Source organism: Ruditapes philippinarum, unplaced genomic scaffold (genome assembly GCF_026571515.1).
Source record: "Ruditapes philippinarum isolate M1 unplaced genomic scaffold, ASM2657151v2 ctg5288_1_1_1_1, whole genome shotgun sequence".
NCBI classification, from domain to species: Eukaryota; Metazoa; Mollusca; class Bivalvia; order Venerida; family Veneridae; genus Ruditapes; species Ruditapes philippinarum.
Window position 1 is genome coordinate 26,335 of NW_026862963.1, and position 20,577 is coordinate 46,911.

Below are 20,577 nucleotides of genomic sequence, written 5' to 3' on the forward strand. Positions count from 1 at the left end.
CAATTATAATACTGCTAATAAAGTTCACGAATTTTCATTGGTTTAGAGGCGGGATATATTTATAGGTTATTACAGAGGTCTGATGTGCCTTTATTCGATTTTGGCCCACTAAAAGAGCCCGAGGGCTAATACCGATCTTGTAGACCCATATCGCATTAAGGCACACCAGACCTGTTCTATAACCTTTTTATTGCATGTGCTCATTTATGTTTTGGTTTTCATTATAGAATTAAAAAAAAATCGTTTGAAAACATTGTTCAGCGACAATGGTATAATTTATTTTAAAAAGCGAGGGACTTTTGACGTCGTCTAATGACGTTGACGTCATTTCCTCACAAACATTTGTTTTTAAATATATTTTGGCGTTATTTAACTGTTTGGAGATTGTTTTTCAAGTGTTTTCTTCAATTTTTGCTTTTTTTTATTTCAAGATATATTTCAGTTAAACGTATTTTTTTCTTATAAAATTGTCAATCTTTCCGCGTTTTTTTAGCAACCCGAAGTGGGAAATCGATATCGGCCCAACCGGAAGTCGGACCGATATCGATATTTGGCGCATCACTTCACCTGACCACAGTCATATTACATGGACAAAACTCAATATACGTTTAAATTCACATTTTTTTTCTATTTATAGTGTTTGCCGTTTGCGGTATTTATAGGTTATTACACAGGTCCTAGTGTGTCTCTAATGCCAATATTGGCCAAGAAAAGGTATTGGCCCGAAGGGCTTTAAAGCGGTCTTTCAGGCCAAAATATAGAGGAAATATTACATGAGTGTCTTTTCATATTGAATTTATTCGAGTTGATTACTTATAAATAATTAATTCGAGGGCTCTCCCGCAGGCATTTTTATTATTTTATTCATATCACAGGTTTTAAATTTGGAAAGCCGAGTAAACCCCGAAAAATTGTTGTTTATTTGGCCCTTAAATAAACGCGGTTTAAAATCAAGCGACGTCCGCTAACGTTAAAATGACGTCGACTCAAAACGATATTATTACTAGTTTATTGCCATTTGTTAATAAAAATAAGCTAACAAAAATGCTAAGGAAATTGTGCTGATTTATTGCCCCCCAGAGGTGCCGATATAAGCATGCAATTGAGCAAGTGGTGCCCAGATATCGGCACACTTGCTAGTGTCCCAAAAAAAACCCAAATATCATGACTTTTCACGCCCGGGTTTGCCCGGTTAAAAAAGGGGTTTTGAGGGTTGGACCCCCTTCAAAATTTTTAAACTTATAGTTAACTTTCACCCATAACACCCAACAGGATAGAAAAAAAGTTTAAAATTTCTCCCACATTTTTATTTTGATTTTATAAAAATTTTAATGACAGATTTTAAAATACAAATGTTTGTGGCGAAGGGAAAATGTAAAGGGAAAAAAAGACACGTTTTTTTAAAAAACAGTTATGGAAAGATAAAACTTTAAAACTTTTTTTAAAGAATAAAAATAATTGAGTTTTCAAATTTTCCCCAAAAAAAAGGGTTATGATCCCAGGGAAAAAGTTCCCTAAAGGAAGATACGGACACTTTGGTCCGTTTGGGCCCCCTGGGGCCAAAAGGGCCCTCGGGCCAATACCTAACCAAGTGTGCCCGATTATCTTCCCTTCAGGCACACTTGCCCTGTTATTAATAACCTCCTAAGTAATATGGAAAATATTTAATGGCTTTATTACACTCCCGCGAACGTTTCAAACATTTGTGATAAATCGCATTTTGGCACACCAGACCTGTTCTATAACCTTTTTTTTTTATTGCTAATTTATGTTTTTGCTTTTCATTTTTTCAATATAGGGATAACGCATGTTTTTTCGTGTTATAACATCCAAATACGAGACACATAATACCGAGTTTTCATGCTGAATATCTTTAGATACTAGTTTACAGAAAAAAATCAACACAGAGGTTAAATAATTGGAAAAAATTTGGGTAAATGTTATGGGTATTGGTATGTTAGCTAACATTTTTCATCCCGAACACATGTGTTAATATCTTTTGTGGTTGTACTAGTTACAAAAGAAAAACTAAACGCAGAACAAGGGAAATAATTCAGTCAAAATGGAAGATTATGAAAATCTTGGTGTGTGACTTCAAGTCAATATCTTCTGTTGTTGTAGAGATAAAAGTTACACGCAAAAAACTAAAACATTGACTTTCTAAGTCGAAAAAGAGACACTATTCAGTCAAAATACATGACAGAGTTATGGAACTTTGGGATGTGACCTTTCACGTTCACCTCATACACAACATATGTGAAGTTTTAAATGAACAGCTTCAGTTGTGTGGAGAAACAAGTGAAACGAAAATAGAATCTGAACATTCCGTTTAGCTTATATTAACGACAATGAGTAGGGTAAAGCTCTCCTTTTCTTTGGAAAAAGTCGAACTAAAATACCTTTTGCTTTGAAACGGAACATCGTAAAAATAGAATGAATACTAAAACAGCTTCCACTCGCTCCTTATATAGGTTTTTTCTGTCTTGGCTTACTAGTAGTTCTAGCTTCCCGCGTGATCAACCAACACATTAAAACCAAGGTGCAGTATATGAAAAGACTGAATATCATTAATTAGATTTTGTTCAATAGAAAAGCGGCCAACTTTTTATCCCTTCTTTATGGACTTCACGACACAAATCCCCGTCATTATTCCATACATTAAAGTGTTCTCAAAAATGCGTACTGCATCTATTTCCGAAATTTAATTTTTAACATGTTTGACATCAAAATTAATAAAGTTCGATTTTCCACCTTTGCCATACATGAGCTTCAATTTATCTTCGGGTTTATAGTCCATGTTTTTACTAATTTGTTTGAAAAGTGCGTAATATTTTAAATCGGCCATTTTTGTGAGGATCTAATTCTAAACATTTATTAAGAAAATAAAACAAAATAAAACTGGCATTTATTTTACTTCAGCAATATTTCAAAGTAAATCATTTATTGAGTCATGTCCAGCGAAAGTCAACCAGAAGTTTGGTTTTTGCGTTTGGCACGACACAATTATATGTTCTAGAATAACTATAGAAAAACACAAAAAATATGTCCGTGTATCTCAATAAAGTTTCTTTCAATAAGCCATCATTCTTAATCAAGACATAGTGTTTATTTGGCGAGGTCTTTGTAAGTTGTTGCTTTAACGGTAAAATATGTCGACGATTTCATACCAACCTATTCCAGATATTTTTAATCGCAACCACGCATTGAACCATCTTTTGTTATTTATTATTCGTCGGATTTCCATTAAAAGTCCGCTTCCTCGACCAGCTTTTTCGAGAGAGAGCAAGACGAACACATTTACTACATTACGCGGTACGCCCTCTCCAATACCGGGAAGGTCCTATGTGTAGTTTGTGGGGTTTTTCTAAGCCAATGTCTTGAAATAAGTTCTACGAAAAACGGCTGCCGGCATGCTCAAGAACCCATATCTAAACGGAGGGATCGCCAAAAAAAACACATTTGCTTGATTATTTTTCAGCCCTGTATGTGTAAAGGTAAATGAAAAAATGGAAAATTTTTGTTTTCGTCTCTTACGCATTTCTTGCCTTTGATCTTGAAAATCTGGTTTTTCAAAACCCCTTAACATTTTTCCAGACAAATCATAGTGGGAATTTGCCGTCCCTGGAAGTTTTCTTAGTCTTTCATATTTTGACTTAACAATTTGTAGCTTTTCTCTTCCCTTCTTCCTGGTTTATTTGTATTCTTTCTAGAACTCTTTCCGAAATGGACCACCAGTGCCCTTTTTCATTAGTTTCCGTTTTGTTTTCTCGACATCACTTTCCACGTTTTTTTGGGGAAAAATTCCTCATTCATCTAAAAATTTTTGGGGCTTTTGGGGTTCCATTCTCATTGACTCAGTACCTGAACTTGCCCTGGAAAAAATTTAAATTTTTTAGTGACTTTTTCCCTCGGGGGTACCAAATTGCTTACATAATCCCATCCCTCCCCTTTTTCGGGGAAATGTAAAAATTTTTAATTTTAGTGGCAACAACAGTGGGTACTTCCCATCATTAGAAAATTAAAAAAGATGAAAACTCTGGCCCTTTCTTCCCGGGTGCCACGAAACTTTTTAGATTAAATTCTCGCTTTAAAAGCGAAAAAGCTTTAGATTGTCCCCATAGGTACCTCGCCTGTATGCCTTTTAAAGGGGAAATCATTTGTCCCTTTGTCCATAAAAAAAATTTTTCGTAAAAGTTTCTGTTTCTTCTTATAGTGGCTGTGTAGCTTCTTCACGAAGAACATTTTCCTGATCTAATGTATAGAGAGAATATACCCTATCAAACTCAACTTTGATGAGAAAATTGCGTTAAATTGGCAATTACCATCGGGCTTGGGTTCATGCAAAATCGACACATCAACGGGTTCGAAGTACTCATTTTGACTCAGATTATTCCTCATGGGAATGTGCGTTGATAGTATTTTTCTTTGTGCTGACTTTTTTTGGGCACTTGGGGAGATTTTTTCACTTCTAATGATAAGTTTTTTTCTGTTTTTTCCTTTTTCAATTGTTTACACATTTGTTATGTTTTCGATTCCCCTACCCATGCTTGCTTTGAAATCACGGAGGCATTGGCGCAGTTGTACATTTATTTAATAGCGTGTGCCATTCCTGTTTCTTCTTTCATAACTATGCCCTGCCAACACATGCCGTTTTATATGGTACTCTCGATTTAGTGAATGGATATCGAATTAAAACTCTCTCGCCTTCCGGTAGTTCTTGGGTTGTCCGGACTTCTTTTTCAAGTAGGCTTGTTCCTTTTTTAGAACATGTTGACACTTTTCATTTTTTTCTTCGAATTTTACGAATGTTTGTCGGTCGACCTGCATGCGTACGCCCGTGGTAAGCCTCAAAGGGGTAACATTTCCAAGAATCCTTTTCACACTTGTGTTTATTCATGAGCAATGTTTGATAGACCTTCAAACCCAGTTAAATCCTTGATTTTTTGGTGCACGCAAACTCGATTCTACGTCTCAGAAGTCTATTTGAGCGTTCGCATTTGCCCTGCGACTGGGGGGGGTAGTACGGACGCCCATGAATCATTCTAATATTAAATTTCTTGCATTAAGCTTCTCATCGTTGTTTGCCCTGGAAATTTCCCCTTCCCATTGTCACATTGAATTTTCATTCGGCGCACCCGTGCCTCTAGTATTGACGGTTTTTAAGGACTTTTGCCAATTTCCGACGACTGTTTACTTTGTAAGGTTGAGGCATTCATATACCGTGAAAAGACATCCACTAATTTGAAGTAATATATACGTATTTATCACCCTTATATTCTACTGACGTGTTTTGCCATAACTAACTGACATCAAATTTGCCAGCGGTTTTCCAGGGTCTAACTCGACCAAACAGTCTTTTGGGATTGGTTTGTTTCTGAATCTTGGGTTTTGTCGATGAAATAATTTTCGCTTTTCTTCTAAAAATTGTTACAAATTGTTACGAACGGGAAACCCAGTATTGTGTCTTTTCATTTTGTTATATAATGTTCGAGGGACCACAACCATGACTTCTTTTCATATAGGCGTTTTACAACTTCCGAGGTTAACTTTTCCGCTGGTATTATAATGTTTTTTTTCGTGACAGCGTAATCGTCCTTCTGTATCAATTGAAAAGTCTTTCTCTTTCTTAGCAGATTTAAGAGCTTGTTTTTGCTCCTTTGTTTGTTGTTTGTCCGGAACCTTGAAACCTCCATCCAACTTGGATTTTGATGATATCATACTTTGCTGGGAATAATCGGCCCAAAGCAGACTGTTTTTTCCTCTGAAAGAAAACAAAGTTGATGATAAAAATATTGATGTTTATACATATATCATACAATTAAAGACTGTTATACGGAATCCGGTCAGTGCCATTTTAATTGTCAAGCGTCGACTTTCGATGTCGACGCATGACACTTAACACGATGATAGATCCGACACATGAAAATAGCGCGCGAAAATTAAATTAGATGTCCTGCCAAAATATCTACTGTCGTGACTTGGTTTTCAACCGCGATATATGACATTTCTACGGAATCCTGTGTGTGCCATGTAAAAATATCGCCCGTCGCCCAACAAAGGCGACGCGCGACAATGCGATATGAGCAAAATATCGTGATGAGTATCGCATTGTCGATCGTCGTATCGCGTTGCCGCGATGTTGTATTGCGTTTGTCGCGATGTCGTATCGCATTGTCGCGATATCGCATTCGATGGGTGATGGCGACATTTTTAAATTGCACAAAACAGGATTCCGTAATAAACCATAATAAAGGAAGAAATCAACAAATACAATGTGATACTATATTATTATAACAATTATTTGTGCATGTTGACACAGAAAAAAAACTGTTAACAGATAGCCAAAGTAAATATTTGTGGTTTTATATCTATGGGTTCCAGTATTTCCCGTCTAAGGAAAAACATCGGTCAATGATTACATTATAACACCGGTCGACGCACAACAATTAAAATTTAAATATCGCGCAATTGTCTTCCGTCGTGGCTTCAGCTTCAACAACGATGCATAACAAGTTTAAATGTGATGCGTGGTATTAAATGCCATATGTCGCCGTTGGAAATCAAGCCACGACGGTGGACATTTGCAAGACATTTGATTTAATTGTCGCGCGATTGTCATGTGTTGTATCTATCGTCGTGTTAAGTGTCAGATGTCACCTTTCAAAATAGATACGACATATGGCAGTAAGCCGAAGACGATAGATACAAATAAATGGCGTGGTCAGGGACTTATAAAAAATGTACCGTTTTCAGTTTTGAAACTGTCATCCGTCGTATATTATCGTCGTGGTAATTTGTCATGCGTCGAATCTATCGTCGTGAAGAATGGCATGGCGTCAACCTCGGAAGGCGACGCATGACAATTTAAAATGGCACTAACCGGATTCCGTACTTTTAAGCTGTTTTACATTATGTTTATATGCACCAGAAAATAATTATTCACCGAGGCGGCACTTTTCAGAAGTTATACATGATGCGATATGCACCAAAAATCCTGTGTGCCGAGGTATTAGCCCGAGTCAATAACTATAGGTTATTTAGCTTGTATTGCGATATATGCACGAGTTCTGATCGGTGATATTGCGCTCCTCCTTTAGTGTATATATTGAAATCCAAGCTAAGTAACCTTTTTAGTGTATGCCTGTATACTAAGGCTTTTAATAAGACAAAATTTGAAAAGAAAACGACGTTCATTTATTATAATACGCATAAATACAACGCTAAATATTCTTCATTTTTTTTCAGCGCATTTATATTTTGGCGCCGACGTGACATCTTGTTTTGAAACAACGTTGAACGTGTTTTCCATTACAACCGTAAACAAACATTCCACGTCCGATATGAACTTGGAGACCAATCTCTACACAGAATTGTTGTTCCTTACCTCACTTTCAAGTTTCTGAACCGCAAGTAGAAGAACGACAATTCTGCATTAGAGATTGCGTGTAGACGTTACGATATTGAAAAATATTATACCTTACATAAATTTTGTTTCTTCTTTACATATATAAACTAATGCGGGCCTTAAAATCCGATGGTTTTCAAAAGTCTCCTAGCGGTCCACTATAAAAATAGTGACCCGGTCACTATTTTTGTATAAGGCCGCGCTGAGAATTAGTTGTTTGTAGCCTTATGCGATTTTCACAGCACGGAATTTTAACGCGCACCACCAAAACAAAAAAATCATTTATTTTTATTTCCTGATGATATTAAATTGTTTACTACTGAAATATATAATCTTTTTTTCTCCATATTTAGGGATTTAAGATCAACAAAAATGTGCGGTATAATATTATAAGAAATAGTACACACCACCTCGACCCTCCTGGCATAATAGTGACCGACCAGTCAGCCCAAACATTGATCGGACCTCAGGCCTTCGGTCCGATCAATGTTTTGGGCTGACTGGTCGGTCACTATAATGCCAGGAGGCCCTCGGTGGTGTGTACTATTTCTTAATTATTACATGCCTCTTTGAAATTCCCATAGCGTTACGGACGTTGCTACGGGTCAATAAAGCTTGTATTGCGATATATGCACGAGTTCTGAGCGGAGCGCAATATCATACCTCGGAAGAACGAGTGCATATATCGCAATACAAGCTAAATAACCTTTTTATTATATGCCTTTATACTTAGACTTTAAGTTCGACACAACTTGAAAGAAAATATCGTTTATTGATATTTTTTCGCACAAATAAACACTGCAAATCTAAATATTCTTCATTTTTTGAAGCGCAATTTATATTTGGCGCCGAACGTGACGTCATCTTGTTTTGACGACGTTGAACGTGTTTTCCATTACAACCGTAAAGCAAATGTTCCACATCCGATATTAACTTAGAGACGTGCAATATGGAAAAATATTGACCCGTAGCAACAACGCCCGTAACGCTATGGGAATTTCAAAAAGAGCATATAATAATTTTTATCAATAAACGATTTATTTTCTTTAAATTTTTGTCTTTTACCTTAAAGTCCTAAGTTAATACGACATATAATTTTTAAATCACCCTATATTTTTCTATTGAAAATTTTGACGTTCAAATTTCGTATAAACTTCAAACTGTAAAGGGCCCAAAAATAACGTCATTTCCTGCTTAGTGATGTTTTTGACGAGTCCGCGTATGTCAGGGAGAACGTTCCATTTTTATAGTTCGACGCCGTTTCTTTTTTTTTTTTTTGGGTTGTTGATTTTTTTGTCGGAAAGCGCAACTTCAAATGTTTTATTTTTAACAAATGGGTTTATTTTTCCCAAATAATTTATTTTAAATGAAACGACAGTAATTTTTTAAGTAAATATAAGAAATAAATTTTTTTTTCGAAATTTTCGAAATGAACAACAAAATTGTGATCGGCCCAAACTAACCAAGAATTCGCTAGCGCGATTCATGTATTTGCCGATCACATTTTGTTGTTCATTTCGCATAAACTCCGAAAAAAAATCAATTCATTTCTTAAATAATAAAAAGGTTATTTAGCTTGAATTTCGATATATGCACTCGTTCTTCCGCGGTATGATATTGCGCTCAAAACTCGTGCATATATCGAAATACAAGCTAAATAACCTATAAATATTTACTTGTAGCAACGCACGTAACGCTATGGGAGTTTCAAAGAGGCATGTTATATTTATTGTATATCAAAAAAAAATCTTCTGCTTACCTCGGTGGACATAGTTCAACTTTTGGTTATATTTGGTCTAAGCTGACCTATTTGATGCAAAGGCTTGTACCTGAAATAGAAAAAAATGAAAACATATTTTTAAGAGGTTTCATTTTTTTGCAATTGTACACAATTCGGGCATAAATCATCATCATATATTGCAAAGCAGAAAATGCACATTTAATAACCCTAATGCTATATTATGCCAGGCCCTAAAAAGCTCCGACGACAAAACAGGCAGGCGCGCATATATAAATTATATATATGCATAAAATGTAAACAAGTCGGAAAGCTTAATAAAAACAACTGTCAACTTTTCTCAGTGCTTGATAGTATAATCTGTCAAGTCCCAAAAGGGGCATGATTCAATCAAAATGCATAACGGAGTTATTGGTCTTCATTTTCATTCCATACACATGTGTGAAGTTTCAATTGAATATGTTCAGTGGTCAAGTAACAAGCAAAAAATAAACACTGCGCTCCTCTTACACCCGACGCCGAATGGACATATATATATAAAGCTCTTCTATTCGTAAAGGAGATCTAAAATGAAATATTAGAGACATCAGTTATACGGAAAGGGTGCTATTTTACTCTAAAAATTAAATAATTTAACAGTTACCTTTGGAACTCCTTCAGCGTGACCTGTTGAATGCAAGGCCTGCTTCCAAATGAAACTTGAGGAAGAGGACATGTGACATCAAAAATGCCGAAAGAGACTTTTGGAATCTTCTTTAATGTTTTGCCGGCATAGTTACCAGTGAACCTGAATTTAACATAACTCAATCGCTGATTGGTCCACTACATTGCAGACTTTGTTTTTGGGGCGTGTCATGATTAAATGACATGACGGCTCGCGGCGGATCGCTTTTGATGGTTTTTTGATCTCTTTTGAAGTGCCGACGGACCGCTAAGGCTTTAGAGTCCCGTTTTTTAGCGTTCCGGTTTTACAGGGCATGCGCACATCAACTACACATATGCATTTACTACAATGAAGGAAATATAGCGATCACAATATAAAGTATCTTTTCATTATTTTGTAGTTGATGTGCGTATGCGCTTGTAAAAACCGGGACACGAAGAACTGAATTAAAAAACAACAAAGAAACGTAAAATCGAATACGTAGAAGCGAAAAAAACCCGAATATACGACAGCTTAAAGGCTAAAACACGACACATTTTATCTGCCGCATTGTTGCATTTATTCTATCGTGTGTTCGTTTCTTCGCTGCAAAGATTAGAAAAAACGAAAATGCGAAGATAAGACAAACTGTGATTTTGTCGTGCCTTCGTCTTTTCCTGATCTGCCTGGCAAGGACAACGAAACATCAAAGATACGACAGATTTAGGGCGGAAACACGGCACATTTTATCTCTGTATTGTCGCATTTATTCTGACGTATTTCATTTCTTCGCTGCAAGAAATAGAAAAAAAAGAAGCGAAGATACGACAAACTGTGGATTTGTCGTGTCTTCGGTTTTTCGTTTTTTTCTAATCTTCCGCGGCGAAGAAACGAAACAAAAAAGACACGGCGTAAATCAGCAACAAAGTGTTTTATTGAAACCGTGTGGACATATAACACAATTCGTAATGTTTGATTATGCGTCCTTTTCAATATTTTGAATTGCTACACGATAATATTACATTACATTACAACTTACATGCTATCCTACTTGATATGTTTAATAACGTTCTGTACTATACAGTCGCGCAAACAACATTCTGTATTACACAACACTTTTTCAGCATTTAACTACAAAATAATTATTTATCACGTTTGAAGTCGCGGGAGTGGAATAAAGCCATTACATATTTTCCATATTACACTAGCGTAATATCGTTTTGACGTGCTCTTCATGTATACTGAAGGAAATAAAAATATCTATCTACGTTAGCGGACGTTGCTTAATTTTACCGCGCTTATAAGGGAAAATAACGACAAGTTTTCGCTTTTTCGGCGGCAAAAGTTTTACCTGTGATAAAAAGAATATTACATTCGTGTCTTTTAACATTGAATTTATTAAAACTCGTTGAATAAAATAATAAAATGCTCGGCAGAGCCTCGCAATTTATTATTTTATCAAACTCGTTTAATAAATTCAATATGAAAAGACACTCATGTAATATCCTATATTTATTTGATGCTAACTAATGAAATACTGTTCTATCAATGAAATATATTCATATTATATCAGTCACAGTGTGGTGATATAGATTTGGGTGATATAAGCCACGCCCACTCTGCGTACGTATTTATAAGTCTGGATTCCCTAAACATGCATTAAAAATAACTGTTTAATTTCATTCTAAATGACATATTTCTCGATTCAAATGTCCGTAATTTTGTAAGATTGTTGACAATGAGACCGCAAAAAGAAATATAAATAAATAAGGATTATTTTGCTTGCAGCGTTAACGTTTGCCGTCATATTGTTTACGCGCGCGTAGTCTCCGCGCTTCAGTAGTAAAACGGTCTAAAAGCACTTTTCAAAAAGGCACATAAAATAAAAAAAAAAATGTGTTTGCTTTTCGTGAATATGAACTATATCTCACATCGAAGTGAGAAAATGTTCATATTTTCACTCGCGCTAACGCGCTCGTGATACATATTTCATTTTTTTTCTCACTTCTCAGTGAAATATATTTCATATTCACTCAAAACAAACAAATATCCTCTATAAAATTCACTAAACACCGTCGTTTGAAACTATCTAATCATAAAAGGCGAAAAAAGCTAAGACGCGTCGAAACGATAAAGCGGCCCCGCCACAAAGACACGATCTGTTTAAACGAATTAACTATATTATTATTACTAGTGGAATAGATATGGAAAGTTCCATAGAGCGTCTGCAAGCAATTGGCACAGACTTGCAAAATCGTCTCAGGAAAGAAGGTTCCTAGATGTCAAAATGTCATACTCTTTAATTGAACCAAGATTCCTGAAAGTCTGCGGAAGTCAAAAGTCTGTCAGACCAAAAAAGGTTCATTGATGTCAAAAGGTCCTAATCTCTAATTAGATATCCTGAAAGTCAACGGGGGTCTCAGCTACTTCCCAAACAATCATATATGGTCTCATTGGTGTAAATATGGTCATAATTTGTACTGAAACTAAGATTAAGTCTGTGAGATTCCTTTAGACTGTCGCTGTATGGTGGGAAGAAATTTGAGGGTTCACAGAGGTAAAAGATCACTTCCAGTTGAAGTCTGATACTATGCCGTGCATTGTCACCAAAATTTTTTGAAGGTTTCGAGAACGTAAGACGACTTGATAGCAATACCATTACGACAATGCGACAGTTCTATGAAGACAATACAATGCCGACGATACGATATTGCAACAAGTTAGTACGATGGCGATAATGCAATGGTGGTGAAAAGATATTGGTATCGTGATGTCGACATCACAATATCGATTTATTGCATTGTCGCCCTTGTACTATCGCACTGATATAACCACGATTGTCCTTATGATATTCCGTGTATCACATATTGAAAAATAAACTTGTGACATTTGTGATTCGCCTGTTTAAAAATTCTCAATTTTGCTTGTGACGTTTGTGATTGGCATTTTTACCCGATTTTGGTCAATCACATTCGTCACAAAAGTCATTTGTGACGAATGTGATCACATTCGTCACAAATTCATAAAAACTTGTGACGAATGTGATTTGTGACACATGTGGCCTAACAGAGCATGCTCCCCCGTAATTTTTTTTATTCTAGGATGCTCTCAGGAGAGTTTCCCCTTGTATTTGGCACAGTTTACAGTCTGCCGCTAGTACATGTTATTTTGGCATATGTCAATGCTTTTTTTTACAAAGATCTGTGCATCGTAAGTTTAAAGAGTGAATTAATGTTGACTACCGATCGCAGAACGGACGGACAGTTGTACATAAAAATATGAATAATTAATATTTGACGAAAGAAAAATGAACAATAAATGATGTTGTTATATAATTCTTCAGTTGCATTTTAAGTTGATAATTATATATAAATACAAGAAATATTACATACAAGAACAGTTAGTTGTACACAATGGTTTAAGCTTAGTTATCACACCGTGTATATCCAGTAACGCCGGAATGTGAAAATAACGCACAATTCGTGCAATAAGTAACGCAGAATTGTGCAATAAATGGCGGCTACCTGAGAGGATTTCCAACGCGGTAAATAAACTTGCGAATATATTTTTTATTTAACCGAACTGAAAAAAATCAGTAGCCGCATAAGGCTGCAAAGACATAAATCTCTATCAAGGCCAATGTTTGTGCTGTCTTTAAACAAGAGGGCCATGATGGCCCTAGATCGCTCACCTAACCCATCCAACTCATCCGAACAATTACCTAGACAAGCATTCTGACCAAGTTTCATGACAGGTGAGTCAAAAATGTGACCACTAGAGTGTTAACAAGGATTATCCATATTTGAGCAGTGTGACCTAGTTTTTTACCCAGGTGACCCATATTCGATCTTGACCTAGAAATCATCAAAACAAACTTTCAGACCAATTTCCAGGATACTTGGATCAAAACAGTAGCCACTACAGTGTTAACAAGATTTTTCTATTTTTAGCTCCGGTGACCTAGTTTTTCATCCGATATGACCCATGTTCGAACTCATCTGAGCAATTACCTAGGCAAGCATCCTGACCAAGTTTGATGATAATTGAGTCAAAAATGTGACCACTAGAGTGTTAACAAGGTTTTTCCATATTTGGGCGGTGTGACCTAGTTTTTCATCTGAGATGACCCATGTTCAAAATTGACCTAGAAATCATCAAAACAAACTTTCAGACCAATTTACAGAATATTTGAATCAAAACAAAAGCCACTAAAGTGTTATTAAGATTTTTCTATTTTTAGCTCAGGTGACCTAGTTTTTCATCCGAGATGACCTATGTTCGAAATTATCCGAGCAATGACCTAGACAAGCATCCTGATCAAGTTTGTCAAAAATGTGACCACTAGAATGTTAACAAGGCTTTTCCATATTTGGGCAGTGTGATCTAGTTTTTCACCTCAGGTGACCCATATTCGAACTTGACCTAAAAATCATCAAAACAAACTTTCAGACCAATTTAAAGGATATTTGGATCGAAACAGTAGCCACTAGAGTGTTAACAAGATTTTTCTCTTTTTTTGGCTCCTGTGACCTAGTTTTTCATCCGAAATGACCCATGTTCGAACTCATTTGAGCTATCATCTAGACAAGCATCTTGACCAAGTTTGATGATGATTGAGGCAAAAATGTGACCGCTAGAGTGTTAATAAGGTTTTTCTATTTTAGCTCCTGTGACCTAGTTTTTCATCCGAGATGACCCATGTTCAATTTCATTTGAGCTATCACCTAGACAAGCATTCTGATAGAGTTTGATGATGATTGAGTCAAAAATGTGACCGCTAGAGTGTTAACAAGGTTTTTCTTTTTTTAGCTCCGGTGACCTACAATGTAGTTTTTCATCCGGGATGATTCATGTTCGAACTCATCCGAGCTATCACCTAGACAAGCATCCTGACCAAGTTTGATGATGATTGAGGCAAAAATGTGACCGCTAGTGTGTTAACAAGGTTTTTCTATTTTTTGCTCCGGTGACCTAGTTTTTCATCCGGGATGACCCATGTTCGAACTCATCCAAGCTATCAACTAGATAAGCATCCTGACCAAGTTTGATGATGATTGGTGCAAAAATGTGACCGCTAGAGTGTTAACAAGGTTTTTCTATTTTTAGCTCCTGTGACCTAGTTTTTTTGTCCGAGATGACCCATGTTCGAACTCATCCGAGCTATCAACTAGACAAGCATCCTGACAAAGTTTGATGATGATCGAGGCAAAAATGTGACCGCTAGAGTGTTAACGAACAAGTGTGGACGGACGACGGACATTCAACGATCCTAAAAGCTAAAAAGGTAATCCATCTTTTCCAAATAACTATCGTCCGATTTCCTTGTTGTGCTGCGTAGAAAAGGTTTTTGAACGTATTATATTTTATTATCTGTATAATTTTCTTCAAGATAATAACTTCCTTTCTTCCGTAGATCTCTTGAAGTGATATATTTAACTTTCATCCGACCGATTTTAAAATACGCCGATGTTGTCTATCTTAACTGCACACAATATGAGAAACTTGACCTTGACAAGATTTAAAATGAAGAGTCTCGTATCGTGTGCGGTGCTACAAAACTTGTATCATTAGTTCAACTCCTAAGTGAAGTTCCTTGGGAATCCTTAGAATCTCGAAGAAATAATCATATGCTTATCTTACTTATAAAATGAAAAATGGCTTAACACCAGATTACTTGTGTTCTTTACTTCCACCTACTGTAGGTGAAAATTCAAGGTACGATCTACATAATGTTATAAATATTCAGACTATTCGAATACGAACAACTCCTTATCAAAATGCCTTTCTTCCAACTGCTCTGATTAAATGGCACGCCCTTCCATCTGAAATACAAAATTTACGTTCACTGTCCTCTTTCAAATCCCATTTGAGACGAAGCAGCTTTATTGTCCGATTTATTTCTATGAAGGCGATAAAAAATTGCAGATCTATCATGCTCGACTTCGTACTGAATGTAGTTCTCTAAATCAGCATCTATTTAAGAAAAATATTTCTCCATTTATTCTGTGTCAGTGTTGCATAGTGGAAAGTAATTACCACTGTTTCTTTGAATGTCAACGCTATGTTGACAGCAGGGCCTCTTTTCTTAACACTATATCTACTATTTGTTCAGCAACTCTCCAAAAGTTATTAAATGGAGACCCAAACATTAGTGATGATGCAAATAGAAGACTGTTTGAAGCCGTTCATACATACTTCCGAGAAAGCAGGAGATTCTCTTAAGCATATTCACATCAGCTCAAATCACTAAATGCTTCCTATTCAAACCGTCTACGTATCAGTTATTTCTTCTTCTTTTCTATTTTGCTGAAAGTTTCTTCCTTTATTTCTTTCTATCTTAATTTACGTTATTTCTCTTTAATTTTATATAGCAAATGATGCTGTCTTGTATTCTCATATACAATGTATTTTTGCTTTATATTATAACTAAATGTTAGAAACAATTTTGACATTAACTTATTAAAAACAATGTAAAATCAGATATAAAAATTATTTTAAGCAAGTTACGTATACTGTCATACCGTATTTTATGCATTGAAAATCTATAATGAGAAGGCCTTTACAAATCATGTTTGTATTGTGTACATTATTGTCTTGTATTGTGTACATTATTGTCTGTATATAAACTGTGAATTTGTTCGAAGTAAACTATGTTTAAACTAAAAGTGTAAATATTCCAAGGGTCAAAACAGTAACATACTGTAAGAATTATTTTAGGTTTGAAGGCGCCCAGATATGGAACAGTCTCCCTAATGACACCCGCAAGGTTGAAAACTACAAAGAGTTTGGGAGACTGATCCAGGTCTGGAGCGGCCCAAGTTGTAAATGTGCTATGTGTCTGTAAATTTGCAATGTGTTTGTTAATCTTCTTAGTTTTAATTTATGTTAAATGCTTAGACTGCATGTTTGTTTGTTTGCTTTGTTTTTGTGCATCCCTTTTTAGTTTGCTATGATGCTTTGATTATATGCTGTGTGCTATTTTTCCTTTAAACCCTGTATTTTTATGCTAGTTGTATGTTTGCTGTCTGATTTGTATGTTTTGTTCTAATTAAAACTCCTTATTTTCCCTTCCATTAGGTTGTGCATGTAACTTAATTTTAGTTTACTTTGTTTGTTACCCTGTATGTGCTTCATCGTTTTTCTTTTTTTTCATGCTGTTTTAGTGCTATCATAAATTTGTATGTACTTTCTTTTAAGTAAGTCATTATTTTTTACATTTTTTTTTTGGTAAATCTTTAATTATGTATAAATTCTAGATGTTAACTATTACTATTTTAATTTAATTATATTTTTATGATAGTCATTTTTATTTATTTCACATTGCTACATGTATCATACTTAAATTATCAGCTCATTCTATAATACAGTCATTTATTACTTTTTAAAATGTTAGTACCTTTAATACAATATGTACTGTGCATGTCATCATACTTTGCTTTAATTTGTCATCTTATTGTATAGTTCTTCTTAATCTTGCTACTTTTATTTCATGCCTAAAGTTGCTACTAGTTTTAAATGTTTTTACTTTCAGATCTGTTATATGTTAGTAAATATGTTTTATGTCGGTAAATAGCTTATTAGCTTATGTTTCTTGTGATATGTAAACCGACTTAAAATAAAGTTGCTTGTATCTTGTATCCATCTATACACACAGTACCGCTTAATATTTTATCCTTCCGAGTTTCATAACTTTTTGCTTTATTTACTTGATTTGATATATATGTTAATCATGTTCATGTTTTAAACGAAATAAATGAGTCGTATAAAATCGTTATCTTCTGTCATTCACGTATATCACAACAACAGAACGCACAAATAATATAAAAATCTGGACATTGTACAAAGTGATCCCTCGAAAGCATTAATCACAACAAAATTACATGAGAATTGCAGACTCGGTTTGATTGATTCTGTAGATGAAGGATACTGAATACGTGCAACATATCCCTCACGCCCCCGAGCACCGGCTTGAGCGGTACTCAATTCTCAACACTTAACAGTGCTGGTATCAAGGATCCCGAAGAACCAGAAAAAAATATAACAACACTGAAGTGAAGTTAGGGGAAATATAAGCCACATATTTGTAGTGGAAGATTCTTTGTACGTATAATCCACTATTGGTCAGCGTTCAGAGGTATAACATTTAAAATATGGGGAAAATGAGCTTTCTATGACCTGATAAAATAGTTCTATATCCATTTGTAAAGCATATAAAGATTTATGGAAAATCTTGATTTTTTTTTACAATACTGTACTGCTGTTTTGGAAATTGACAAAAACGAGTGATGCAAAATATCTAACGAAAGGATGATATTTTTACGAATACGGAAGCCCATAAGTGCCATTTTGTCTTAGGACTTTTGTCTTATGACTAATGACTTATGTATTATGACTTTTGTCTTATGTATTATGACTTGACAAAAAAGGCGGCAAAAAGGCAAGTTTCATCAAATGCGCCCATTATGGCTGACGGAGGTAAATCTGATAGTGAAACAGAAGACAATTTGGTAAGTGTTGAAATTTAAACAGTTAGGCTCCCTTATACAAGCTTATTTCTCAATGTATTATTGTATGTTTATAGCGAACACTATTTATGCTATTTATTTATAGCACATACTTGCTCCGATTCATGTATCAGCTAAAACTACAAAGATTTCATCAACAGTACAAAATTTAGACAATTTTACAGGTAAATATTACTGCTGTTAGTGCAAAGCACTCCTCACAGTGTTATCTGACCAAATCTGTTCATTAACCTGTGCAATCACTTGAACAATATATTTTGACTTTCTTTGAGTTGAAATAGTAAATAAATAAATAAAAATATCCAAGATTAATTAATAAGTGATTTTACTGCTTTGAGGTTTGCAAACATCATGATTTACTATGGCCACCTGTTTTATTATTTGTTTGGGTCGTCAGACCAAACAAATAATGGTAGCGAAATTTCAGAGTCTAATGTTGTTAATTGCAAATGCCGAAAGTAGTCCACTTTTTTGAAGCGGTTACTTCCCTTTTGTATGAACACTAAAGCCGAAAAATTCAGGGGAGATCACTGCGTAAAGATGGTCAAAGACAGGCGCATCAATTTTCAAGCAAAGTAATTCCCGAATGGTCGAAGATTTCTAATATTGTTTTATTGTATTTTCTGATCGAAAATAACTAAATACAAAGCGGACATTCAATCTCTGACACAGAAGTTTACAACAAACCTAACAACAAGTAGTTCTCAAAAACAGCTTAAAACTAGCGATTTAAAAAAGAAAGAAATATTTTATTTTGTTACAAGTATCCAACAAATTACAACGCATTTAAAGTTAAACAATAGCGTTGGCTTATAGAATTGTCAATAAATGCACAATCACAAATTACGCGGATGAATATGATTTTATCAATGAAAATACTATTTATTACCGAATACTACACAAACCGAGTAGTGGAATATATAGATTCTACATGTCGGAACTGTTTGGGCGAGAGGATTTTCGCTAAAATATTTACTTCAATTTTAAACAAGAAGTTTACCCTGAACAAAATACCTCGAAATTAATAAGGATTGCAAACCCGAAATGCAATGGAAGTTCTAAATTTAGAATGACTTGATATTATTCAGCCTTTCTGTATATAACATGTGGTACAGTGGTAACGCGCTCGCTTAGTGAGTGAGAGGTCTTGAGTTCGAATCGCAGTCGAGGAACCTTTTTTTTTTTTTTTGCTAAATTCTTTTTTAAGTGTTTTTGTTAAGGAAGTAGCCATGATATGCAAGGATAAAGTGTGGCTGTCGTAAAAAATGATCATAAATGATTTTTTGATGCATCTCTAGTTATGCAGAATTCCGTATGTATCAAACTCTGGTGCCTTGCAAAATGAATTATAATACATAATAATAAACCTATACAGGAAAATGCATACAGATATACACTACGATTTAGATTGCAAAGATCAGAAAATACCACAGAACTTGCAGCCCTTTGATTCTTTATAAATATTAATGCTTATATTAAGCTCCAGGATTATTTACATCTGTGTTAAACAACAGTTAAAGTCGTTACAAGCCCTAATTTAGAATAATATGGTTTTCTTCAGCCCGTTCACATATAAATTCACCGTGGCTGAAGGGTTTTCGGGCTCGCTTAGGAAGCGAGAGGTCTTGAGTTCAAATCCCAGTAAAGGTAACTCATTTTTTTTCAAATTGTTAAAGTCAAATAAACATTGGATTGAATATCAGTGTTGCAATTAGTCTTATAGCCAATTCACTACAATTTAAACGCTGGAAAGCATTGGTGGCACTATACATATAATCTCACAACCTGCACCTTTCTTACATTCTGAGACCCAAACAAATTCAGCGCCTTCTGTGCTTTGATTATGTTAGCAGGCATAATGTCTGTCATAAGAATTAAATTTCAAAGATAGATAAACTTCATTCATGAGTGTAAAAGCGGAATAAGGTTCATTTCCCTATAAAAGCATGGATTATGATACACTTGACGGCTTAATAAATGACTGGTACCACTTGGCAGATACAGCGTCATTAAAGCCAGTTAGCATATATAACACGTAATGTGTGGTAAGGTGATGTGTATTTTGAGAAACAGCAATAACATTAAAGAATATTTATAGGTCTGATCATATTTCACTTAATGAATTTTTTACAGCACATAAAATTTCAAAAATATTTATAAATTCATCATTTAAATTTCTAGAGTTTTATCTTTAATTCAGTTTGTATATATTGTTCTGTACTATGGTCTGTAGAACAACAGGGATAATATAAATCACTTTTATCTA